Genomic DNA, 27,760 nt, shown 5'->3' with positions numbered 1-27,760 from the left:
TGGCAGTGGGAGTAATATTTGGCTTTAGCAGAGTTTTCATATATTAATCACTACTATTCCAGTATTAATATGGCTCCTTTAAGGCATTGTATGGTGGGTGTTATCATTCCCTAGTGGGTTAGTTTGATGTTTCAGAGGTGAGACCTCGAGGTACGAACTTTCTTCGTGAGTCTTTAGATAGAGTTCGGGTCATTCAGGATAAACTTAGAGTGGCTCAGAGTAGGTAAAAGTGCTATGTTGATCGTAGACTCTATGCCTTGATATTTGGTGTTGGTGATCATGTTCTCCTTCAAGTTTTACCCCTGAAGGATTTTATGATGTTGGGAAGAGGGGCAAGCTTAGCCCTAGGTATATTGGTCCGTTTGAGATTCTTTAGACTATTGGTGATGTGGCTTATGAGTTGTCTTTGCCCCATGATCTATCAGTTGTTCATCCAATTTTTCATGTTTGTATACTTCTTTGTTATATTCTAGATGAGTCTCATACTATTCATTTAGAGTCAGTTTAGTTAGATGAGCGGTTATCTTTTATTGAGAAACAAGTTTTTATTTTGGCTAAGGATGTTAGGCGATTGCGCGTAAGAGTGATCCTTATGGTTAAGGTCCAGTGACGACATCGACCTATAGATGAGGCTACTAGGGAGATTTTTTCAGATATGCATAGTTTCTATCCTCGGTTCTTTATTGATTCAGCTATTTCTTTGCCTTAGTTCGTGGACAACCTAGATTTTAGTGGTGGATGATGTAATAACCAACTTTTTGATAAAATATTAGAATTGTGCATTTCTATGTGATTTGACTATTTTACCTCTCCCCATAGTTGCATTATGATATTTTTAGAGTGTGGGGTGATTGACATGATTTTTTATGCATTTAGGTATCATTTATGCGATATTGTAATTTTTGTGGCTTCGAGAGCCTTATTTTGGACTTATGTAGATATCTTTTGGTACGTGTTATGTACAGCTGAAGGGACTACTCCAGCAGCTCCAAAATATCAATTTTAGGGTGGGTAGACCTTTAGTTTGGGTCCTAATACACCCGAGCTCATTTCGGCCTGTTGGTTGAAAAGTTAAAAAATTAAAAATATAGGTGTGGGACCCACATTTGGTCGAAATAAACCCGGATAGAAAATCTGACTTCGCCAGAAGATCCAAAACATCGATTTTAGGGTGATAACATATTTGGTGTAATTTTATGGGTTATAAATCTCATTTCGACCCTCGGTTTGGAAAATTGTGATTTCATTTTTCAGGGGGTCACATTTGTGAAAATGATATTTTTTTGCAAAAATTTGATATTGTCATTGAGTCTGGAGCATCGAATTTAGTATGATTGCATAGTTCATTTGCATGTATCGGACTCCGAACGAATCTTGGGCACCGCATCGAAGTCCGAGGTGGACTTGAAGAGAAATATTTGGTGCAAACACAGAAAAAGCTACGGTATAAATAACCCTTTTTGGCCCTTTTTGCTCATTTTTCATCCTGTCTCTTGAGAGTTACACCCTAAAATAGTGTGGAAGCTTAAAAATGAAGCTTGTGAAAGCTTAGGAAACTATATTAACATCTATTTGTTGATTCTACTACAAATTTAAGGTAAGAATTCACCCTTTTCTTAGTAATTTCTTTATTAATTTTTCAAGACCTCAAAAATATTAGGACTTGATTTTAAATATCAATTTCAGACCTTTTCACTTGAATAATGTTTTATCTTATAATTACTAATTTTTCATCAAATTAACCTTTTAAACAACTTTGATTTAACACGAATTTCAAAGATTTTATCCAATAGAGCTTTAAAATGAAATTTTTTCTATTTGAACCTCATCTTTTACTTGATTTGACTTGATTTTTCAACTATGGGTTCCTAAAAATATGGGGAAAATATTTTTGAAGTAAAGTTATGATTTTTTTTCTTCTTTTTTGATAAACCATTTCAGGGGTCCATTTTGACCTCGAACCAAAAGTAGTCAATGTGGGTATCGTTGGCTTTGTTTTGATGCACATATTCCATATTTGATGTTTTTAGTGGATTTCAGGACCGTTCGTGGGGAGTAAGGCTTTGGAAGCAAAGTATTGGTAGCGGTATTTCAGCTTTTGAGGTAGATAATGGCTTAACTCTTTCAGACTGGGTTGCATAGTAAATGATGGTACAAATTTTAAGGGTGGGAACTAATAATAAAAAATGCATATTGCTCGTGTGGGGGACTGTATGTGATGTAATTATTGAAATTGAGATATGATATGATATGTATGACTATATAGGGTCCTATGTTGTGTTGATAGCCTTAGATACATGTGAATAATTGTATTATGTTGTTAAAATGCCTAATGTGGTTTCCTTGGTATATTGTGATATATCCATACTTATTGGTACATGAGACAAGAGAAAATTAATGGATGAAATAAAAGTAATGAGTGGATATTGTCTCACGTGGTTGTGGAATTATAACATTATAGTTGGTTGTGAAAATACATCATGTGAATTGGTTGTGGAAATACACCATATATATTGGTTGTGGAAACACTCATTTTGAATATTTTTGAACATTTCATTGTCATTCTCATGTCAATATACGCATCATTTCACTTGTTTGTTCTATTGCTTTATATATACTTATTGTCATATATGTGTACTTGATTTGTGTCTTATGTTATATATGTGCTTTGAAAATACTGGAAACACTGGAATACTGGATATTGGTATCGGATATTAGATTTTATGGACCATCTCTGAAGGATCGTGCCAGAGAAGAGTTGTGGATATTGGTGATCTTGAGGTTGTGTGCCAAACCTTAGGTTGTGTGCCAAACTCAAGGCTGTGTGCCAATCCCATGCATCATCATCATTATTATATACATTGCACCCATTTTATTGTGTTTATGTTGTGTTTGAATTGCCATATTGACTAGTCATCTATTTATTTGTTCTATATCTTGACTTGTTAACGTATAATTGTTCTATCTTCCTTTAATTGTACTTGATGATCTTGATTATACATGTCCCTCTTCTATTCTATTTTTATGTTATATTGTATATATTTGTATCCCTATAATGTGTGTTGTTGTATTATATATATGGATATTATAGAACTTTTAGTGCAAGCGATGTGGGCTATCGTTATGGGACATTTTCTGATTACAGGTGACGTGCCCTTAGTATGTATTTTGCATGCTTTAATTTTTACTTTGCTCGGTTGGCCTACGATACCTACTAAGACAAGTGGACTGTTCTCACTCCTACTTCACCCTTTCGGTGCAGCTTTAGGTTTGGGTGTGCCTAAGATTGGTTACTTTTGGGCGCTTTCAGGTTTCTCAAGGTAGCGGTTGGACGTTCATACGTTTGGAGTTCACCTCTATCTTTCTGTACTTGTTATGTCTTTATTATTATTTAGAGACAGATATTTTCCTTTGTGGTTAATTTTTGTATGTAAGTGACTTCGAGATTGTATAGTAGTTCTTATATTGTTGACACCAGTTTTTGGGAGTTATGGATGCATGTATTGATTTTATTCATTCTATTTTTATTATATCTATGTAGTTCGGCTTTATTCTAGAAGCCTTACCTTGGGGGCATTTCTGTTTTTCCCCATGCATATCAGTTTGGATGAGAGGCTTACTTGTCAAGGTTCGTCACGACAAGTGCCATCATGACCTATTAATTTTTGGGTCATAACAAATTAGTATCAAGCAATCATGATTCATTAGTCTCAATGGTGTAAGAATGAAATGTCTAATAGAGTCTTGCAGATTAGTACGTAGACGTTCGTATCTATCTTCGATAGGCTATTGGATGTCTTTAGGAAACTTTCCTTATTGTATTCTTTATCGTGTGAAGTTCTTTCATACTTTGTGCTCTGAGTTTTGTTTCACTCTTTTTATGCGGACGTTGTTGCTTATACTACATATTAGTTAAGGATTCTACGAAAGATTGGTGAAGATCGTTAGTCGGTTGTAGGACTATTGATACTCCTAAGTTATCATGGAAGTAGTTTGTTGATGCCTTTCTTGAGAGATTCATCTCTTACAATTTGAGGGATCATATGTGGGACGAGTTTGATCATTTAGAGCAGGGCTCTATGATAGTTGTTGAGTATGAGGCATGCTTCCATGCCCTGTCCAGCTATTCCTATGATATTATTTCCACTGATTTAAGAAGATTTAAAAGTTTGTGAAGGGTTTGGATGTCTCCTTTCAGTTGGCTAAGTCTCAAATGGTTGTGCCATTTTAGAGTATTTTGGATCATGCTAAGATGATAAAGGGCACTCTTAGTGCATCTTAGGGAGGCGCCAAGAAGGTGTGACATTTTGGTGATCATAAGAGTCAGACCTCTCGAGGCAGAGATTTTAGAAGTTCCCGTGGATACCGTGGTAGGACAGTGCATGTGGCTTTATAGAGTTTAGGTGTTGGGTCTTCTAGTTCAACAGTTTAGAATGGTCGTTCGGGCCTAGTTGTACCTTTTTCTATTGAGATTGGTCGTAGAGGTTGCTATGTATGTGATGAGATTGGCCATATGGCCAGGGACTATTCCTGCTGGGTGATTCAGGCTACTCCTATTACGACTGTGAGAGGTAGAGGTCTACCAGAGATACGAGTGGTATAAGTAGTAGATCCCGCGGTAGTGATCGTGGGGATATTTAGTCAGTTGGTGGTCGTGGTCAGTGTTATACTTACCACCCAGACCCGAGGCAGAGGCTTTTGATGTTGTGATTACAGGTGCACCTATTTTGTGTTGTGACTTTTGCCAGGTGTGAAACTTTGGTAGACTTGCTTATGTTAGATATGGTCAATTTTGATGTTATTTTAGTATGAATTGGTTGACTCCTTATCATGTTGTCCTTGATTGTTATGCCAAAATTGTGAACTTTAGATTTTCTGGATGTGCCAAGGATAGCTTAGAAGAGTGCACTTCATTTGGATCCTAAGTGGATTATATCTTATGTTCAGGCTCGTAAATTTGTTGAGAGGGGATGTTTATCTTATTTGGCCTATATTCGTGATACTAGTGTTGTTTTACCTCTTTCCTTGGATTCTATTCGTGAGTTTATAGATGTGTTCCCTACAGACTTGCTTGGTATGCCTCTGGATCAAGATGTTGATTTTTCCATTGATATTGAGTAGGTCACCAAGCCCATTTATATTCCTCCTTATAGGATGGCCCTAATAGAGATGAACGAACTAAAGGATCAGTTGTAGGAGTTGCAGGATAAGGGATTTATCCAACCTAGTGTTTTGCCTTAGGGTGTGCCTATCTTGTTTGTGAAGAGAAAGGATGGGTCTATGTGAATGTGTATTGATTAATGACACTTGAATATGGTGAAAGTTAAGAATAGTATCCGTTTTCTCTCATTGATGATTTCTTTGACCAGATTAAGGGTGCTATAGTATTTTTAAAGATTGATTTGAGGTTCGGTCATCACGAGTTGAGGATTAAAGCTTCAGATATTTCGAAGAAAGCTTTTTGGACTCAATATGGTCATTATGAGTTCTTAACCATGTCCTTTGGGTTGACCAATGCCCCTACTGCATTCACAGAGTTGATAAATCGTGTGTTTCGACCGTATCTTGACTCCTTTGTTATTATATTTATAGATGATATCTTGGTGTATTCAATGAGTGAGGCTAAGCATGAGGAGCATTTATAGATTGTACTTCAGAGATTGAGGGACGAGAAGTTGTATGCAAAATTCTCTAAGTGAAAGTTTTGGTTGGAGTCTGTTTTTTCCTTGGGTCATGTGGTGACTAAGGAAGGTATCATAGTTGATCTAACCAAGGTTACAGCAGTTTGTAATTAGGCTAGACCTCCTTTACCCACCGAGATTTAGAGTTTTATTGGCTTGGCAGGTTATTATTGGCTTTTTGTTGAGGGTTTCTCTTCTATTGAAGCTCCATTGACTAAGTTGACAAAGAAGGAGATTTCCTTTTAGTGGTTTGATGCTTGTGAGGAGAGCTTCCAAAAGCCCAAGGATTTGTTGACTTCAGTTCCAATACTGACTTTGCCCAATGAGAGCATGGGCTTTGTAGTATTTTGTAATGCTTTGGGTGTTGGATTGGGTACTTTGTTAATGTAGGATGGTAAGGTGATTGCATATGCTTCTCGTCAAGTGAAGCCCAATGAGAAAAATTACCCAACCCATAGTTTGGAGTTATGCGCATTTGTATTTGCTTTGAAGTTATGGAGACACTACTTGTATGGAGTCCTTTGTGAGATCTTCTATGATCATCGTAGCCTTCAGTACATCTTTTCCCAGCGAAATCTTAATATTAGGTAGCATCGTTGGCTTGATTTTCTTAAGGATTATGACTTCACCATTCTCTATCATCTGGACAATGCTAATATGGTTGCGGATGCCTTGAGCCGGAAGTTGACTAGCATGGGTAGCTTAGCATATCTTTTGAACCAGGAGAGGCCTTTGTCCTTAGAGGTTCAGTCTTTACCTAACTAGATTGTTAGGCTTGATACTTTGATACCTGGGCGTGTTTTGGCATTTGTGGAGGCTAGATCTTTTTTGATGAAGAAGATTCGAGATCATCAGTTTGATGATGTTGGATTGAGGTTGATTCAAGACAAGGTATTGAGTGGGGAGGCTAAGGAAGCCTCACTTAATTCAGATGGAGTTTTACGAATTAGAGGCCAAGTTTGTGTGTCGAGGGTGAGTGACTGGATAAGGTTGATCTTAGAGGAGGCCCATTGTTCTAGATATTTTATCCATCCAGTTGTGATTAAGATGTATCGTGAATTGAGACAGCACTACTAGTGGGGTGGTATAAGGCGAGATATAAAGGATTTTATAGCTAGTTGCCTATGTTGTCAGCAGGTGAAGGCTGAGCATATGAGACCTAGTGGATTACTTCAGAGGTTGCCTATTCCCGAGTGGAAGTGGGAACGGATCACCATGGAATTTCTGACTATTTTGCCTCGTACATCTCATGGTTCTAACAGTGTTTAGGTCATCATGGATCAATTGACCAAGTCAGCTCATTTTATTTCGGTTCAGGTCTCATTCAGTGCTGAGAGGTTGGACCGTATCTACATTCTTGAGATTATGCGTCTTCATGGTGTACCGAAGTCCATTATTTCAGATTTAGTTCCTGTTTTCACATCTCATTTTTGGAAGACTTTTCAGGATGAGTTGGGTACTCGGGTGGATCTCAGTATGATATTTCACCCATAGATTGATGGCTTGTCAGAGCGAACTATCCAGGTTGTATATGCTTCACACATACGTGATAGATTTCGGTGGCCAATGGGGGCAACATTTAGCTTTAATAGAAATTGCATATAATAATAGCTACCATTCCAGTGTTGATATGGCTCTTTTAGAGGCGTTGTATGGTAGACGTTGTCATTCCCCAGAGGGTTGGTTTGATGTTTCAGAAATGAGACCTCAAGGTATGGACTTGCTTCGTGAGTCTTTGGATAAAGTCCGGATAAAATTACAATATTTATTTTATTCGGATAAAAAAAATTTCAACTATTTATCTAGGTGATTTTGTCATTTAAAGTAGCGATTATATTTTTCGTATTCAAATATACGAGATTGTATAATTTCGTTACTTAAATAATCAATTTACAAAAAAAATAGATTTTAATCAAGCATACCTTGAAAATAGATTCAAATAGTTAAAATTTTGATTTGAATATAATTTTGTCTCAAAAATAATTTGTTTGAAAAAATATTTGTTTGATTTTATTGAATCAAGAAGCTCGAGATTGAGTTGGTCTTTAATTTATTTCAAATGTTGTTTAATTTGGTCAATTTATCAAATTGAACCTTAGTTGAAATCAATTCGATCAAAATTCCAATGTAATTGGTCAAATTAAATTTTAATTGGGTTAAAATTTAATGCAATTGTCTAATTTTTTTCATTAGTCGGCTATTTATAAAATAGCCAAATCCCTAATCTATTCTCCTCAATTAAAATCGGGTCAAACTCAACCTAGGCCCAATGTTAATAATACCTACCATTTAACCCACCAGCCCAAGTCTCTTCTCCCTTATCATAACAACAACAACCAACCCAGTCCAGCCCAATTATTCCCACCAACCCGACCCACGCCTTGCCTTCCTTGACAAAAGAACGGCAACAATAACAGCACAAAACGCTGTAACACAAACAACGATCAACTTTGATAAACCAGCAACCACTGTATAAACGGTGTACAGCCAACAAACAACTCCATAACAGCAAACCCCCTGTCAACAACAAACGGGTAACAACCAACCTCAGCAATAACACTTAATAAAGCCGACAAATTCAACAACATTCGTCAACCAGAGAAAACCCATTACAACAACCAAACAACGTCCATCCTCAACCAAACAATGACAAAACACATACAACAGTAGAAACAATAGTCATCAACGGCAAAACCCCTAAACATCCCATTTACTATTTTGCCCTCTAGGATGGTCGTTGATGGAAATGGAGCAGAAAATTTTTGTCATTTTTCAGTTTGTGATTCAATAATTCGGGCAAAAAAATTAACTTACCCCTTTGACCAACACAACCAACGTCTCTTTTTCTTATCTTATCTGCTGATTTTGAAGTACGAAGACCATTGATGATTTTCGTCTTACTATGGAATTTAGAAACCCTTAAAAATTCAACTCAAACCCCTCTTTTGAAATCCAAAAACCCTAATCCCCCCCCCCACACACACACACACACACATGATTTCCCTTATAAATAGATAGCAAGGGACAAGGGTGAGGAGAAGGAAAGTTTGGGGAAAAATTTAAAGATTCTGGGGGTGCATGCCCGTAATCTTACGTAACCAGAATTTTCAAAAAGAACTCAATCCGACAAGAAATTAAAATTATTCCGGTGGAATTTTGTTTGACTAAAAGCTCGTCGTCCCGGTTTGTTTCCCTAAAACGGTGAACACTTTCCTCTCTTAGTTTTCTTTTCGTTGTAATTGCCTTTTTACTAGCATCGTAGTAATGATTCTGCTGGGATTAGCTGCTGTAGAAGGATATGAAATCCATAGGTTTGGAGATGATTAATGTGCATATGATTTGTTGTTTTTGCTTCCGTCACCTAATTTTGTTTTCTCATTTTTGTAAACAACCTGCTTAATGTCATTTGTTAGCATTCATCGTCTTTCAATATGGTTTCAGCTTAATTACGTTTATCAATTGAGTATCTTCTTCATAGGATTATTTGTTATGATTGTTTCCCCTATCTTGGCATTAATTTGACTGCGCACAACATATGTTTTGGGTCTGCTTCATCTAGAATAGATAAAAATTAGCTCACTGATGTATTACTATTGTGTGCAGCATATGCGTGTTTTTGTGTCTATTTGTGAAACCTTAAATTTCTCACTATATTTCGCTTGTTGCTTTCTCTTCCTTCAGATGTTGAATTGTATCGTTAAAGTATTCGCTCAAGACTAGTTTGAGTTCAACTCAATTGATAAAATGAAAGGTTGCAATCTCTTTTGCATTTCCCTCGTCATATTTAGCAGCTTCATTGATACATTGTGCTTTGGGTGAGATTGAGTGTCAATTCCTTCTTTGATTGAGAGTGGATTCAGAAAAAGGGAAGAAAAGATTAGAATTAGTTAAGCTCACAAGATAATTTTGAATATATTAACTTGGTTTGTTTCAAGTATATTTCCTTTTTTTCTTCTCTTCTTTCTTTATCTCTTTGTTGAATTTTTGGTATGCAGTAACGAAAAAAATTAGCCCTTTTTTATGTAAAATATATCTGCCTCTTCATTGCATATTGAAATAACAATTAATCTATTAGTTAAATCTAATTTTAAGATGTCTTTTCCAGTATCTTTTTCTCTTGGTATGTATTATGGCGTGGGCAGTATTATTTTCGTTCATCACATATTACTTTATTTTGCTTCAACAGCAAATAGTCAATTAGTTAATTAGCATATTAAAATATGTCTTCTCCCGTTTGTTTTATCTGAGCTATTTACCATGACAGGTGATATTATTTCCAAATGTTTTTTACTATGTGCTGGTTTCCTTCCGAACTTAAATATTTTGGGCAATTCTTGTTCAGCTAGACACTAATCCTTATATTCTTTTGGCATGAACCCCCCCCCCCCCCCCCCCCGGTTTCCAAATGAACCAAAGGTCAAGAAACAAGGCTGATATACACCTGTACACAGCAGATATACAGGTCCTCCAAGTCAACGGCGGCTAATACAATGTCAATATGGTGCACAACGGAGCTGGGAGCGAATATACAGATATTTACACACTGATATATAGTGTCTATAAACAAAAATGAAAGGAAAAGGGGATATGATATACAGTTGAGGAAAATGGACTTAATTGCAAAGCCCAAAGGCTGGACTGCCCGATAATGGACCAAAAGGGTGCCAAACCTCAACTTTAATCTTTTATTGTCTTAAATATTGCAACTTATATACTTATTTATTTGTACTAGCACTAACTTTAATTAATTAATCTAGTATTTTTCTATATTGTTGCTTTTTTATTTTACCTCGTTTTTCATACTTGACTCACGATTTTTCACCTAATTTATTTTAAACGGATTAAAGTGGTTCTTTCGATTGTTCTTCCTAAACTAGTTTTAGAAGAAAAATTGTTAAGTCCTCTATTTGAAAATTACATTTGTCTTGTTCACATGACTAAAAGCCTACTTATGTTAACATAATTTTCCTCAAATTCAAGAGACTAATTTTTCTCATAAATTTTTGATAGAATACTTCTAACATGACACTCTCTTAATATTTTTTTAAAAGTGTCATTGGTAACAAAATGATCATTTTTATGAAAATAATAATAATAAATACTTATATAATTCTCATGTTTTTCATAAAAAACTAACTTGTTTAAGTTTCTGTTTTTGGATCTTTGAATTATCTTTAAGTTTTTTTCGTGATATTTTTTCTATAAAAATCAATTGGTGACTCTGTAAATCTTTTCAAAATTATTTCAGAACTTTCTTAGATAGTTCGAAAAAATCTTAACCACTTTTTTAAAAATAAAAATCCGAAAAGGAATAAAACAAAAATGACGACTTCGTTGGGGAATTCACTAGATTCTAACCAAATGTGTGCTAACTTCTTTGACTAACTATTTGGGTTGTAATATTTAAACTGTTTGTCTTGTTAAGTGTTTAAATTTTCATAAATTTTAAATTATTGCATTTCATGGCATATTCCTGCATTCAAAATATATAAATTATTTGAAGTTTCGTGAATGTCTTGGCCCCTATTGTTCAACTCCAAATCAAATGTTGAAAATACGACAGTTTATTGGCACGTTAGTCGTCTGATAGTTGTTCGTATTTCCAAATCCAAGTTGTCAGCTTGGGAACCTGGTCAAAGACCACTTCAGACACCTAGGATAGAGAAAAATCAAAACCCTCTTTTAGGAATGAGCCTAGAACGCCCCGATACCCGAGGGGGTATCGGGCCTATTAAAAAATTTGTCCAGCGTCTATTAGCCTCGTGCCAATTACAAACGAATCATGTTTATGTGTTGAAAAATATATGTCTGTTTAATCCAATCAATTATCCTTTGAGGTAGGGAAAGGCCTAATTTTGTTTGCTCTCATGTAAGAATGGCTCAATCATACCTTTGTAAAAAATTCAAGATGGTTAGCAGACCTGATAACTTCCTGAAAGTATGGTGGACTCATATGGATAGAAAAGATAAGGAGATTGTTAGTACGCATATTGGGCATCTATTGTCGCTTATAGAGATGGATGCTTGGCTTGAAATGATCCATGTGCTAACCACATTTTGGGATGATGACAATATGGTGTTTCACTTCGGAGAAGTCGAACTGACCCCACCATTGAAAAATTGATGACTTGCTATGAGAGCCTTAACATTTGTAGGAAAAGAAGGAGTGCACCCGACAAAAGTATTCTAATCCCTATTGTTTGGAACGGTCAGGATATCAAGGATGTCTTTTTAATCAATGATGATACCTGGTTGGGGGAACATGATGGAGATAACATATTTTTTTCTGAGTTGTATCATCGATTTGAAAATTATAACGCATTTGAGAAGTTCGAACACAAATTTGAATCAAAGTCAAAATGAAAGGAGAAAAGATCATTTGTTTTTGCCGTGGGCTTGCTTGGAACTATGGTGTTTCCACAAGGAGAAAACAACGCCATTTATCCATAAGTCATTACGGTGATGCACACCCTCTTCTATGGAGTAGATTACAAAACTACTAAAGTATTTCATACTCTAGCTCCCATGATCGTCGTTGAAATATATAGGGATTTGGGAATGCGTTAAGACATGCATCATTTTTTCCAAAGGTGAAACCTTATCTTGCAATGGTGGATGATGAATCATTTATTGAAAAATCATAGAGTATAGCAACCAGACCCTCATACAAGGGTAGATATTTTATCATCACATAACATTTGGCTGTCCTTGCACAGGTTTAAGAGAATAGACTCTCTGGGATTTTGGTTCACGATTTTGGGGGAATTGAGAGAGAAAATGTTCAGTGGTCTATCAGATACTTTTTTCCTAGGAAGTACATCACTTGAGAAAATGAATGGCCTTTTTTAGTACTTCCAGGTCTCAGGGGAACTCGACCTTATAACCCCGATAGGGTTCTTAGGCAATTTGAAATCAAGCAGGAAACACCGCAAATGACATCGATGGTTAGATTCATCACCGAGTATGGAGAAGAAAAAACTCCACTCAAACAGTACTTAGTAGATAGGTGGGGAAGAAGAAAAGCAAAGGAAGTCTCCTTTTGTATCGGGTATGAACCCGAGGTTAGTGATACCTACAAAGAGTGGTTGAAGGAGCATCTTGCCGAAATATTGGTCCCAGGTCTAAATGTACCTACACAAATCATTGATGTAGAGTCAGAACATCAAATACAGCTCTACAAGCTTCAGGACAAATTTTCAAGAAGTGAAAAGCTGCACCAGCAGATGCATGTGGAGGATGCCTTAACTATACACCAGTTGAGAAAAAAGTTAAAGCAGGCTAGGAAAGAGGTTGATGATGCAAGATAGTGTTTGATTGATTTGGATGATCACATAACTTCTCAAATGATAGCATAGGGAAGATGACCTACGAGAATAAAGCAAAATTATGAGGGAGCCATGTGATCATCAATAGATATCACATATGGCAAGAGGTGGATAAAGCTAAGAAAGCAAAGGCCAACAAATGAGCATCTAGGAGTTAGTTTTTCATCCCTTGTGCGGGACTATGTTCTTTTCATATCATTTTCCTTTTACTTAAAAATTGTATCCCCTTATGCAACTTTTGTAAACATTTATGGATTTCTATATATCTATGGAGATTTTTTTGGAGGGGAGGGGTTAATTGATTGGTTTAAAAGACACATGTTTTCTTTAAATTTGTTAGGCCAACCCTTGGCTCAAAAGGGTCACCCAATTAGGACACGCTATTTATTATTTTATTATTGTGTAATATAACTGTCTTATGTGATATAATTGTTTATATGCTATATGCTGAGGACTGTATTAATTTGAAGCACAATATTCAAGATTTGATTAATCATAAAGTGATTTTTCTTCAAACAGCTTCACTAAATGTTACCACCAACCCACTTCCAAACCATGAAGGGGCAACCAACCATCAGTATGATAGAAACAGATGACAAGTGTGTGGTGAACAAGTCTATAACACAGGCTAACCCAGAAGAAATAAATAAGGTTAAAGATATAGAAAAGGCAGTGGCTGCCTTAAGTTTTACCAAGAAGCCCAAGTTTGTTGCATTTATCACACCCCATTAAGCTTTTGCCTTAGTTCCTACAAGAGAAAAATTTATGGTGGAAGTCATCGCCGCATAAAGAATAACTAGATCAGGGAGATGCTACACTCCAGAGGATCTTGCCAATGATGCGTATAAGAAGAGTGCTAAAAAAAGACCAATCAATAAAGGGGCAGCCGAAGAATATTGGAGAAGAATACAGTCGAAAGAGTACTCTATTGTAAAATATTTAGAGAAGACTCCCACTCAGATTTATATTTGGGCACTACTTATGAGTTCTCAATACCATAGACAAGCCCTTTTGAAAGTCCTTTAAGAAGACTACGTGCCTGTAGGCACAAGTGCTAAAAATTTAGTGGCCATGATTAGTACAGTGGTGGGAGCCTATCACATCAGCTTTGGTGGAGATGAGTTATCTTTTGAAGGACTGATGCATAACAGGGAATTACATATCACTGTCAAATGCCAAGATAAGATTGTTAACAGGGTATTACTTTATGATGGGTCAGGTCTAAATATCTATCCATTTTCTGTTCTGTCTTAGCTAAACTATGATATAGGGAAAATGCATCAAAACACGATAAATGTAAGAGCTTTTGATGGGGGTCAGAGAAACACCATTGGGAAAGTCAAGTTACATCTTCAAATGGGACCCATAGAATTCTTAGTTGAGTTTGATGGACTTTTCCACAAGTTATAATTTGCTCTTAGGAAGGCCTTAGATTCATATAGCAGGGGCCGTTTCTTCAACATTACACTAATTAGTGAAGTTCGCGTGGGAAAATGATGAAGTGGTCATCCATGGTGAAAAAAGTCGTCTGAGTACCCTAATGGTTGTATTCCTATGATTGAAGAAGTCTCAAAGAGGAGTGAATTTTATATAGTGGAGATCATGAATACAACTGAGAAAGACGCAACTCCTTAGAGCCAATGCCTTCGATTTACAAGATGTTATCTACTTTATGCTGAGAAGTAGTTTTGAGCTCGGGCGGCTTAAGAAAAATTTGGATAGGACCATTGAACCTGTCATGATCCCAGAGAAGTTTTTCAAATATGGGATAGGCTATGTGCCAAGTAAAGAAGGTGAAAAAGAGATGAAGAGAGAAGGCCCAAAATCGACAAAGAGGTTACCTCCTTTCTACCAGTCATTTCTTATATCTGTGAAGCCTACAAGCGATGGTCTCAAGGATGAGTTAGGGAAATTGATCGAAGAGTGTAATACCATTATGGAGGCTTTCCCTGAGAAAATTAAGATCAAGAAAGATAAACCAGGGGAGAAGCTGTCAAACTGGACTTCCACTCCAATCATGACTCCCCGTTTGATGTGGTGGATGAAAGGATGAAATTTAATATTTGTAAAATTGATGGTAGTCTGAATAAGGCTCGAGAACCACCCTTTAAGTTTTATTTACCTTATTTTCGCTTTTTATGTTTCCAAAAGGCTTAGATCCGCACTGGTGCGGATCATAGCCAGTGTTGGTAATGTTTTAAATTTCAATGAAAGTCTCCTTTATTGCAAAGATATTTTTACTACATTATTCAATTGTTATAATCTAACTTATGTTGTTTATGATTTTAGTAATTATAATTTAAAACCTGCCAATGTCATGTCATGTCAAGAGCTAAATGAACAAATCAAAGTAAATGATGATGAATGAAAGAACTATAATGAAGGAACAATGGCCCCAAAATGATTAACAAAGGAACTAAAAGATTTTGAAGATTGGGAAAACCCCAACCTAGAAGAGACCAAGATAGTTAATCTAGGTGATAATGGAGAAGTCAAAGAAACCAGAATTAGCATTCACCTTGCAGAAGCATAGAAAGGAGAACTCGTCAGATTGCTTAAAGAATACATTGATATATTTTCTTGGTCCTATGAGGACATTCTAGGATTGGGTACAGATGTTGTATCGTACAAGCTATCAATTGATCCGGGGTTTAATCTTGTAAAGCAAAAGTTGCAGAAATTTAAGCAGATTTGAGTCTAAAAATCAAGGAGGAAGTCACTAAGAAGATCCAAGCCAATGTGGTTGAGGTCATGAAATATCCAACATGGCTAGCCAATATTGTTCCAGTACCAAAGAAGGATGGAAAGGTCAGTATTTGTATCGATTATAGGGACTTGAACAAAGCTAGTCCTAAAGATAACTTTCCATTACCCAACATCCATATTCTCATTGACAATTGTGCGAGGCATGAAATACAGTCATTTGTGGATTTCTTTGTCGGGTAACATCAAATACTGATGGATGACGAAGATGTAGAGAAAATGATATTTATCACTGGGGTGTTTATCACTATAGGATGATGCCCTTCGATCTCAAGAATATTAGTGTTGAGTATATGAGAGGCATGACAACCATATTTCATGATATGACTCATAAAGATATTGAAGTATATGTGGACGATTTGATCATCAAATCTCGTCAGAGTTTGGACCACTTAGCTTATTTGGGAATTTTTTTTTATCAGTTACAGAAGTACAATCTGAAGCTGAATCCTACTAAGTGTGCTTTTGGGGTACTGGCTGGGAAGCTATTGGGTTTCATAGTTAGTAGAAGGGGCATTGAGCTCGACCCTTCAAAAATTAAGGTGATCCAAGAACTTCCTTCTCTGAGGACGAAGAAGGAAGTCATGAGTTTCTTAAGGAGATTGAATTACATCAGCAGGTTCATAGCCCAGTCAACAGTTATTTGTGAACCAATCCTCAAGATGTTAAAGAAAGATGTGGCAAATAAATGGACTAAGAAATACCAGCGAGCTTTTGATAAGGCTAAGGCTTCTTTATCTAGTCCACCAGTACTAGTTTCTCCAAGAGAAGGAAGCCCTCTATTGTTATATTTATCGGTCTCTGACAATGAATTTGGGTGTGTATTAGGGCAATATGATGAAACTGGAGAGAAGGAAAGAGCAATTTATTACTTGAGTAAGAAGTTTACTCCATATGAGTCTCGTTACACGCTATTGAAAAGAACATGTTTTGCATTAACCTGGGTGTCCCAGAAGCTTAGGCATTACCTGACGTCATACATAACGTATCTCACCTTCAAAATGGATCCTTTGAAGTACATATTCAAAAAGGCCATGCCTATAGGGAAATTGGCCAAATAGCAAATGTTATTGAGTGAGTTTGGCATTGTGTATGTGACTCAAAAGGCAATCAAAGGGCAAGCCCTCGCAGAGAATCCAGTTGATGAAGAGTATGAACCACTCCAAACTTATTTCCCAGATGAATAGGTATTGTTCGTAAGGAAGACATTACCGAAATATACCTATGTTGGAGATTGTTCTTTGATGGGGCAGTTAATTTAAAGAGTTCGAGAATTGGGGTGGTCTTAATATCAGAAATTGGTCAACATTATCTGATTACCGCCAAAATATGCTTCCCTTGTACCAACAATATGGATGAATACCAAGCATGTATCCTCAGTCTCAGACTGGCTATTGATATGAATATTCGAAATCTACAAGTCATTGGAGATTCTGATTTATTATTTCACTAGGTTCGGGATGAATAGGTAATAAAGAACCCTAAAATCACTCCATAGGTGGAGTTGGTACAAGAGTTATGCAAAAGATTCAAGGAAGTGGAATTTAAGCATGTTCCAAGAATACAAAATGAGTTCACCGATGCTTTGGCCACTATATTCTCCATGATTCAACATTTAGATCAAAGTTACATCGATTTAATGGAAATAAGTGTGAAGGAGCAACCTGTACATTGCGCATAAATTGAGGCAGAACCAGATGGAAAGCCATGGTACTTTGATATCAAGAGGTATTTAGAAGTTGGGGCGTATCCCAAAGATGCAACCGTTAATCAAAAGAAAATAATCTGTCGGATGGCCAATAATTTCTTTATGAATGGGGAAGTCCTTTACAAGAGGACCCCAGATTTGGGACTTCTGCGATGTGTAGATTCTATTAAAGCTACAAAATTACTTGAAGAAATTCACACCAAAACTTGTGGAGCTCATATGAATTGGTTCACTCTATCCAAGAACATTCTAAGAGCCGGCTACTTCTAGATGACTATGGAAAGTGATTGTAGCAAGTTTCTAAAAAAATTCCATAAGTGCCAGATACATGGGGATCTGATCCGAGTGCCTCTACATGAACTTAATATTGTGAGCTCACCTTAGCCGTTCGTAGTTTGGGGCATGGATGTCACTGGCTCGATTGAGCCACCAGCTTCTAATGGACACAAATTCATTTTAGTTACTATCGATTACTTTATCAAGTGGGTAGAAGCTACCTCATACAAGGTGGTAACCAAGAAAGTGGTAGTAGATTTTGCCAAGAACAATTGATTTGCCAATTCAGGATACCCAAGTCAATCATCACGAACAATAGATCAAAATTGAATAGTCATCTGATAAAAAATATATGTGAACAGTTCAAGATCACTCATCAAAATTCAACTGCATATCACCCTCAAATGAATGGAGCAGTAGAAGCTGCAAACAAGAACATAAGAAGATCTTAAGGAAGATGGTCAATAGTCACCGATCATGGCACAATATATTGCCTTATGCCTTGTTGGGATATCTCATAATAGTCCAAACTTTGACTGGGGTAACTCCTTATGTTCTAGTATATGGGGCGTAAGCAGTAATACCCGCTGAGGTCGAGATACCATCTTTAAGGATCATCCAATAAGAAGGTGTGAGTAATGAAGAATGGGTCTGCGCCCGTCATGAACAACTTATGATGATTGATGAAAAGAGGATGAGTGTTGTATGTCATGGTCAATTATATCAACAATGCATGATTTTTTCTTTCAATAAAAGAGTAAGAGCTCGCACGTTTGAAGTTGGACAATTGGTGCTCAAATGCATATCCCCTCACCAAAAGGAGTATAAGGAAAAATTCGCTCCAAATTGGCAAGAGTCGTATGTAGTCTGCAAAGTGTTATCAGGAGGAACCTTGATTTTGTCTGAAATGGATACCCAAAGGTAGACCAAGCTAATCAATTTTGATGCAGTAAAGAGATACTATGTTTGATGTAGGGCTCATTTGTGCTTATTTCCTTATAATTGCTTTCTCATTTTTAATCACTTTTATTCTTTGTAATAGTTTTAAAATTGCCCATTCCTTTGATGTACAAAATACGTTTGACCTGAATTCTCAAGAATGAGATATGTAGGCGGCCTATGTCTGCTTAGATCAACCCCTTAGGAGAAAATTCCCTTTCCTACTGTGTACGAACTACACTTGACCAAAATTCTCAAGAATGAGATACGTAGGCGGCCTATGTTGGCTTTGGTCAACCCCTTAAAGAATTTTATTTATATCATCCTGAACTATGTAATGACCTGAATTCTTAAGGACAGGATACGTAGGCGGCCTTTGTCAGCTTCGATCACCCTTTTTACTATAATTTATTCTCTTTTATATTGTGGGAACTACATTTGACCTAACTCCTATGTAGGTGCCAAAATGGATCGGTCATATCACCCTAGGAAATAAAAACTGGGCAGAATTTTTTGAGAAGGAATCTTAAAAAATTCGAAAGAAGAAATCATCCTCTAGCAAGCCAGATTAAAATTTTGAGAGAGATACCAGTAACTGGGGCAGAAATTTTGAAGCAGACCTCATAATTTCCACTATACTGTACTAAAGAGTTCAAAGATAACATTAAAGATTTCAGTGCCGAAAGAGTAGGATCAACTTCATGGACCTTCTGCTACAAAGGCTCAACGACTCGAGCCAAGAATGTTCATTAAAGCTCGTATATGACATGACTTATTTATAAAAAGATTTTTTTAAAAATTCAGTTATTTATAAAAGTACTTACTTTAAATTAATTTATGCTCTGATTTTGCCTTGCACCCACCAACCCGGAGAGTCAAAGAAAGAGTCAAAATACAGCAAACACATGAAGAAGACGAAAACCTAATGATGCCGATAACAGGAGTTGAACATCGAGAAAGACAACACAGATCAATTTTACCAAAAAATTAATAATTTTTTGTGGATGCAGGTTATCCTAAAGCCAACAAAAACCAACAAAAGCGCAGATTATTCACCATATTCCTTTGGTTTAATGGAATACAAGAAAGCCAAATATCCCAGGATGGTCAGTAGCTGAAAATAACTGAGCTTCCCAAAACTAACTAGTTTTTTGTGGTTGCAGGTATCATCAAATGCGAAAAGTTAAATGATGACTTACTTACATCCCCAACAAATCAAGGATGGATGTTTGAAATGGTACATTCAGAAGGTCCAACATGCTAGTAGATGGTCAAGGTAATGTTTTCTACAATCACTGCATAGTTGTTTGCATTCCTCCATACTTCCTACTGTATTATATCATGCTGAGAGGGTCATGCCAAGAGGGCCATGCCGAGAGGGCCATGCCGAAACGGCTATGCCAAGAGGACCATGCCAAGAAAGTCGTGTCCTGAAAACTATATCGCCTTCTACAACTAGTTTCAAAAAGAGGACAATCCAAGGGCATATCCATATTACATAAGAAAGGATCATGATTGATTCAAAGTCTTGTATATTTGTTAATCACATAAATACAAAAGAGTCTATTGTTGAAGGATATTCTGAAGTATTTCCATATAATCATACAAAGATAAAAGAGTCTGGCATTGAAGGATATTCTGAAGCATTCATACCCTATCAAATCATGCAAAGGCAGTCTAGTATCGAGACATATTCATCATCTTCAAGTGCATCAATCGCCAAAGATTTAATGGCATTCACTATTGGACTACAAGAAATATGTGGCCTGAAGGATGTCTATGCGTCGTTATCCAAAAACATATGGCGTACTAGATTTTTTGAGAATTGACAATCCAAGGATTATCTATAAGTCATATTATTTGAAATAGGATAGTATGCGAGATTACCTATAAACTAATAGAATATGGGTCATCCGTAAGCCGCAACAATATCCTAACCAGATAGTGTGCAAAGTTACTCAAAGATCGATAGTTTGAAGGTTTTCCATAAGTCACAACTATGCAAGATTATCGAAATTGATAGGTCCAAGGGTTCTCTGTAAGTCGCGTCATATCCAAGATCAATTATGCAAAGGATTACCCAAAGACTACTAATTTGAAAGATATCTATGTCATATTGTATCCAAGGTTGAATAATGTGCAAGAATACCGAAGAGCTAGAAATTGGAGGGATATCTATAAGTCATCTCTTATCCAAGGTCAGATAATGTGCAGGATTACTCAAAAACTAGCAACTTAAAGGATGTCTGTAAGTTGCCTTATATTTAGCATCAAATAATACGTAAGATTATCCAAAGATTGACAATTCAAGGGAAATCTATTAGTTATATTGATACGAGAGATGTGTGAAACTCTCGAGTTCAAATACGACAAGCATTATAGGTGACCAAAAGGGTTATCACATCAGCATAAGGTTATGCGGTTGCAGGGACCGCTCTATACGTGTCGTCGGTACCTAAGAGGGACACCCTACTTTGAAGAGATTTTCAACCATAAACACAACTATTTTATTCTGCAACAAAAGGGTTGTTGTGTCGATTATCACAAGATTTATCGCCCTTCAAATAGGCACATAAAAGGATGACATCTTTTTCAGGAAGCAACTCTCATAGAGATATGGTAAAAGACTGTAAAACCCTTAGTGAATTATGTTTATCACTAACAATTTTATTTGATATATTGTCGAGAGCATATAAAAGGATGAAAATATCAAATCACAACCACCAGTGCGGATGACTCCAAAAAGAATGTAGCACAAGGTGAAACTTTTCCTTAGCAGCGATCTGGGACATAGTCCGAAGAGGAATATCAAACTCTTTAGACACGAGCTAAAAGACGACTTCCACCATAATTAAATCACATCTCTATCAGAAGGCGTGTGGGTATTTTGAGATTTTGGTTTCAGTTTCACTTTCGGTGTATTTCTAAACTCATACCGAAAGTAATTTTCTCTTCCTTCAAATTCGGGTTACGTATACCTGGAGCTTTGGGAATTATGTCCATATAGTTCATACTTACATGTGTGAGGCCCCAGATTTTGTAATTGAGCTAATCACGAGCCTCTAAGTCCCTGGCTCGATTGTCTATAGCCCATCTTGAGCCAGAGGTCATCTTATCATAAAGGATTACCTTTTCCACCATTCGAGTCGAACTATAGGCAGTTTGATTCCCTGTGTCTCAGGGATATGTATGTTGAGCCCCATGTGAAAAACTCGACTACATTCCAACCTTCCCCCAATCTGCTTATCCTCCAGCTTTTCGGTTTCACCAAAATTCAAAAATTGGAATAGCTCATGAATTCTTTGAAAATCGTGATTAAAATCAAGTGTTATGAACTATAAGTGGCCTGAGTTCTTATGTAACCTGAGGTATGTAGGAAACCCGATACCAGGGTCCGGCCATAACTCCATAATACTCGTGCAAAAGTCAACCCCTTACAGAAATGAATTTATGGTCGGACAAAAATTAGGAACGTCAAACTCCCTTTGCCCAGGGTTACTTGTATCAACCCTACCCAAAGGGATCAGACAATTATTGACACCTAACTTTTGCCCTCTACGACTAAGCTTAATCCGGAGTTAGTTTGCTATTAAATAAAATTACAATATTTATTTTATTCAGATAAAAAAATTACCAAGTATTTTTCTAGGTGATTTTGTCATTTTAAGTAGCGATTATATTTTTCTTATCCATATATACTAGATTGTATAATTTCATTACTTAAATAATCAATTTACAAAGATAATCTATCATTACCTTGAAAATTGATTCAAATGGTTAAAATTTTGATTTGAATGTAATTTAGTCTAAAAAATAATTTGTTTAAAAAAAATATTTATTTGATTTTATTGAATCAAGCAGCTCGGGATTGAGTTGGTCGTTACTTTATTTCAAATTTTAATTTAGTCAATTTATCAAATTGAACCTTAGTTGAAATCAATTCGGTCATAATTGCAATACAATTAGTCAAACTGAATTTTAATTAGGTTAAAATTTAATACAATTGTCTAATTTTTTCACTAGTCGGTTATTTATTAAATAGCCAAATCCCTAATTTATTCTCCTCAATTAAAATCGGGCCAAACTCAACCTAGGCCCAATGTTAATAATACCTACCATTTAACCCACCAGCCCAAGTCCAAGTCCCTGCTCCCTTATCATAACAACAACAATCAGCCCAATCCAGCCCAATTATTCCCACCGACCTGGCCCACGCCTTGCCTTCTTTGACAAAATAACGGAAACAACAACAGCACATAATGTTGTAACACAAACAGCGACCAACTTCGACAAACCAGAGACCACCGTATCAATGACATACAGCCAATAAACAACTCTATAACAGCGACCATAACAGCAAACCCGTCAATAACAAACGGGTAACACAAATGGCGTCCAACCTTAGCAATAACACTCGATAAAGCTGACAACTTCAACAACATTAGGACAACCAGTGAAAACCCGTTACAACAACCAAACAGTGTCCATCCTCAACCAAACGACGACAAAATGCGTGCAACAGTAACAACAACAGTCTTCAACGACTAAAACCTACAGACATCCCATTTACTATTTTACCCTCGAGGATGGTCGTTCATGGCTAAGGAGCAAAAAAATTTCATCTTTTTTCAGTTTCTGATTCACCAATTCGAGAAAAAAAATTGACTTACCCCTTTGACCAACACAACCAACGCCTCTTTTTCTTATATTGTCTACTGATTTTTGAAGTATGAAGACTATTGCTGATTTTCTTCTTACTGTGGAATTCAAAAACCCCTCAAAAATTCAACTCAAACCTCCCTTTTGAAATCCGAAAACCCTAATTTGCCCCTCCCAATTTCGCTTATAAATAGATAGCAAGGGACAAGGGAGAGGAGGAGGAAATTCTGGGGAAATTTTTGAAGATTCTGGGGGTGTATGCCCCTAATCTTACGTAACCAGAATTTTCAAAAAGAAACTCTATTGAAAACTCAATCCGATAAGAAATTGAAATTTCGATGGGTCGATATTGAAATTTCAGTGGAAGCAATTTAAATTCCGGTGGAATTTTGTTCGACTAAAAGCTCATTGTCCCCATTTGTTGCCCTAACAAAGGTAAACACTTTCCTCTCTTAGTTTTCTTTTCATTATAACTGCCTTTTTACTAGCATCGTAGTAATGATGCTGTTGGGATTAGCTGCAGATGATTAATGTGCAGATGCTTTGTTGTTTTTGGTTTACCTAATTTCTTTTTCTCATTTTTGTAAACAACCTACTTAATGTCGTTTGCTAGCATTCATCGTCTTTCAATATGATTTCAGCTCCATTACTTTTCTCAATCGAATATCTTCTTCGTGAGATTATTTGTTGTGATTGTTTTCCCTATCTTGGCATTAATTTGACTGTGCACAACATGTGTTTTGGGTCTGCTTCATCTAGAATGGATAAAAATTTGCTCACTGATGTATTGATATTGTCTGCAGCATATGCGTGTCTTCATGTCTATTTGTGAAACCTTAAATTTCTCACTATATTTCGCTTGCTACTTTCTCTTCCTTCGGATATTGAATTGTATCGTCAAAGTATTCGCTCAAGACTAGTTTGAGTTCAACTTGATTGATAAAATGAGAGTTTGCAATCTCTTTTGCATTTCCCTCGTCATATTTAGCCGCTTCATTGATAAATTGTGTTTCAGGTGAGATTGAGCGTCAATTCCTTCTTTGATTGAGAGTGGATTCATTAAAAGAAAAGAAAAGATTAGAATTAGTTAAGCTCACAAGATAATTTTGAATATATTAACTTGGTTTGTTTCGAGTATATTTCCTTTTTTTTCTTCTCTTCTTTCTTTATCTCTTTGTTGAATTTGTGGTATGCAGTAACAAAAATAAATAGCCCTTTTTGATGTAAAATATATTTGCCTCTTCATTGCATATTGAAACAACAATTAGTCAATTAGTTGAATCGCATATTAAGATGTCTTTTCCAGTTTGTTTTTCTCTTGGTATGTATTATGATGTGGGTGATATTATTTCCATATGTTTTTTAGTATGTGTTGGTCTCCTTCCAATCTTAAATATTTTGTGCCATTCTTGTTCAGCTAGACAGTAATCCTTATGTTCTTTTGGCATGAACCTCCGCACGATGAGTCCAAATGGACTTCCCACTTGCATATCCGTCGAGTCAAACTCCATTTTAAGGTTTCAAAATGAACCAAAGAACAAGAAACAAGGATGGTATACACCTGTATACAGCAGATATATGGGTCGTCCAAGTCAAAGGCGGATAATATATGTCAAAGTGCACAACGGAGCTGGGAGCGAAAATACGATATTTACGGACTGATATATAGTGTATATACACAAAACGGCAAGGAAAAGAGGTTGTGATATACAGCTTGTATACGTGCAGGAAGATGGACTTAAAGCCCAATGGATGAGCAGCCCAATGTTGGGCCTAAATGGGGCCCAACCTCAACTTTAATCTTTTATTGTCTTATAAATTGCAACTTATATGCTTGTCTATTTGTATTAGCACTAACTTTAATTAATTAATCTAGTGTTTCCCCATGTTGTTAATATTTTATTTTACCTTGGTTTTCATACTTAACTCACGATTTTTCACCTAATTTATTTTAATCGGATTAAAGTGGTTCTTTCGATTGTACTTCCCAAACTAGTTTTAAAAGAAAAATTGTTAAGTCCTCTATCTGAAAATGGCACTTGTCTTGTTCACATGATTAATAGCCTACTTAGGTTAAAATAATTTTTCTCAAATTCAAAAGACTAATTTTTCTCGTAAATTTTTGATAAAATACCTCTAACATGCCACTTTCTTAATATATTTCAAAAATGTCATTTATAACAAAATGATCATTTTTATGACAATAATAATAATAAATAATTATATAATTCTCATTTTTCATTAAAAAAAAAAAAACTAACTTATTTCATCTTTAAAGACAAATGTGCAACCTAGTTTAGATAGGTTTCTCTTTTTTTTTTTTTTTAAATTTAATTAAATATTCCATAATTTCTCTTAGAAATTGTTACGAATTAAGTAGAAATTTCCCAATTAGCATGTTCCTTGATTGTTTTCTCAACTTCTAACTTTCTTGTGATTAAGTAAAATATTTTTTCAAGCAAGATATTTCTTAATGTTTCTCAAATTAGACGGAACATTTCGTAATTTTTCTCAAAATTAATATCGGATTAAGTAGAACATGTTATAACCTTTTTTCTAAATTCAAGTAGAACATCTCTTGTTTGGATAAACAAATGCCAATTTTAAAAATGGGAATAAACAATTTTATAAAAGCAGCCCTTTGCAAAGTTAGCCACCTTTTGTAAGTTAGTAAAAAAAATGGACTTTTTGGTGAACCGTTTTAAACGGACGCTCCTAAGTGCCTTAAAAATCTTCTTAGGGCATTAGTTGAAACCTTACTCAGTTTCTCTTATTTTAGAGATTTGTTTCTGTTTTTGGATCTTTGAAATATCTTTAATTTTTATCTTGATATTTTTCCTATAAAAATTAAGTGGCAACTCTATAAATCTTTTCAAAATTATTTCAGATTTTTCTTAAATAGTTTGAAAAGGTCGAAACCATTTTCTTTAAAACAAAATCCGAAAAGGGATAAAACACATCCAATTTTTCATATTTGTATGCTTCGCCATTATATTTCGGATGAATCTTATATTATTCATTTTGAGTCAGTTCAGTTAGATGAGTGATTATCTTTGGTTGAGGAGTTAGTCTTCATTTTGGCTAAGAATGTAAGGCAGTTGTACTCTAGAGTGATTCTTGTGGTTAAGGTCTAGCGGCTACATCGACCTATAGATGAGGTTACTTATAAGGTTTAGTCTGATATACATAGTTCCTATTCCTATCTCTTCGTTGATTTAGGTATTTCTTTGCCTTAGTTCGAGGACGAATTGGATTTTCAGTGGTGGATAATGTAACGACCAGCTTTTTGATGAAATATGTGAAATATGCATTTCTGTGTGATTTGACTATTTTACCCCTCTCCATAATTGCGTTATGGTATGTCTAGGGTGTGGGGGTGATTTGCACAGTTTCCAATGTATTTTGGTACCATTTATGCAATATTGTAATTTTTTATGATTTCGAAAATCTTATTTTAGACTTGTGTAGATATCTTTTGATCCATGCGGCGGATGGCTGAACGGATTGTGACAGCAGCTCCGGAATATTGATTTTAGGCTAGGTAGACCTTTGGTTTGGGTTTTGGTGCACCCGAGCTCATTTTGACCTATTGGTTGGAACGTTGAAAAATTAAAAATATGAGTGTAGGATTCACATTTGGTCGAAACGACCTCTGATGGAAAATCTGATTTCGCCAATAGACCCAAAATGTTGATTTTAGGATGGTAACATATTTGATGTAATTTTACGGCTTTTAAATCTCATTTCGACCCTCGATTTGGAAAATTATAATTTCGAGTTTTAGGGGTCAACTTTATGAAAATGATATTTTTTCAAAAATCTAATATCGCCATTGAGTCCGGAGTATCGAATTTAGTGTGATTGCATAGTTCGTATGCAGGTATTGGACTCCGAACGAATCCCGGACACCCCGTCAAAGTTCGGGGAGAACTTGAAGAGAAAAATCTGGTGCAAAAACCGAAAAATCTGCAATATAAATAGCCTTTTTTGGCCCTTTTTGCTCATTTTTCATCTTGTCTCTTAAGAGTTAAGTCCTAAAATAGTGTGAAAGCTTAAAAGTGAAGCTTGTGAGAGCTTGAGAAACTAGATTAAGATCTATTTCTTGATTCTATTACGAATTTAAGGTAAGAATTCATCATTTTCTTAGTAATTTTCTTGATTAATTTCTCAAAATTCCAAAAATCTTAGAGCTTGATTTTAAACTCTAATTTCACTTATTTTCACTTGAATAATGTCTTTATCTTATAATTACTAGTTTTTCATCAATTTAACATTCAAAGTAACTCTGATTCTTTATTTTAACCCGAATTTTAAAGATTTTACTCGGTAAAGCTTAAAAATGGTTTTTCTTTGATTTGAACCTCGGTTTTGACTCGATTTGACTTAGACATTCATATGTGGGTTCCTAA

At 35.8% G+C, this 27,760-nt stretch overlaps 1 long non-coding RNA gene across 1 annotated transcript; it reads left to right on the top strand.

Moving 5' to 3' along the window:
- Positions 1-22,944: 22,944 nt before the first annotated feature.
- LOC107845843 lies at positions 22,945-25,248 on the top strand. The gene is made up of 2 exons (XR_001667023.2): positions 22,945-23,786; positions 24,769-25,248. It is a non-coding gene; the product is annotated as an uncharacterized LOC107845843 (long non-coding RNA).
- The last annotated feature ends 2,512 nt before the right edge of the window (positions 25,249-27,760 follow it).

Source organism: Capsicum annuum, chromosome 10 (assembly GCF_002878395.1).
Source record: "Capsicum annuum cultivar UCD-10X-F1 chromosome 10, UCD10Xv1.1, whole genome shotgun sequence".
Classification (NCBI taxonomy): Eukaryota; Viridiplantae; Streptophyta; class Magnoliopsida; order Solanales; family Solanaceae; genus Capsicum; species Capsicum annuum.
Note: the sequence above shows the minus strand (reverse complement) of the source record. Positions and strands in the feature narration are given on the sequence as shown.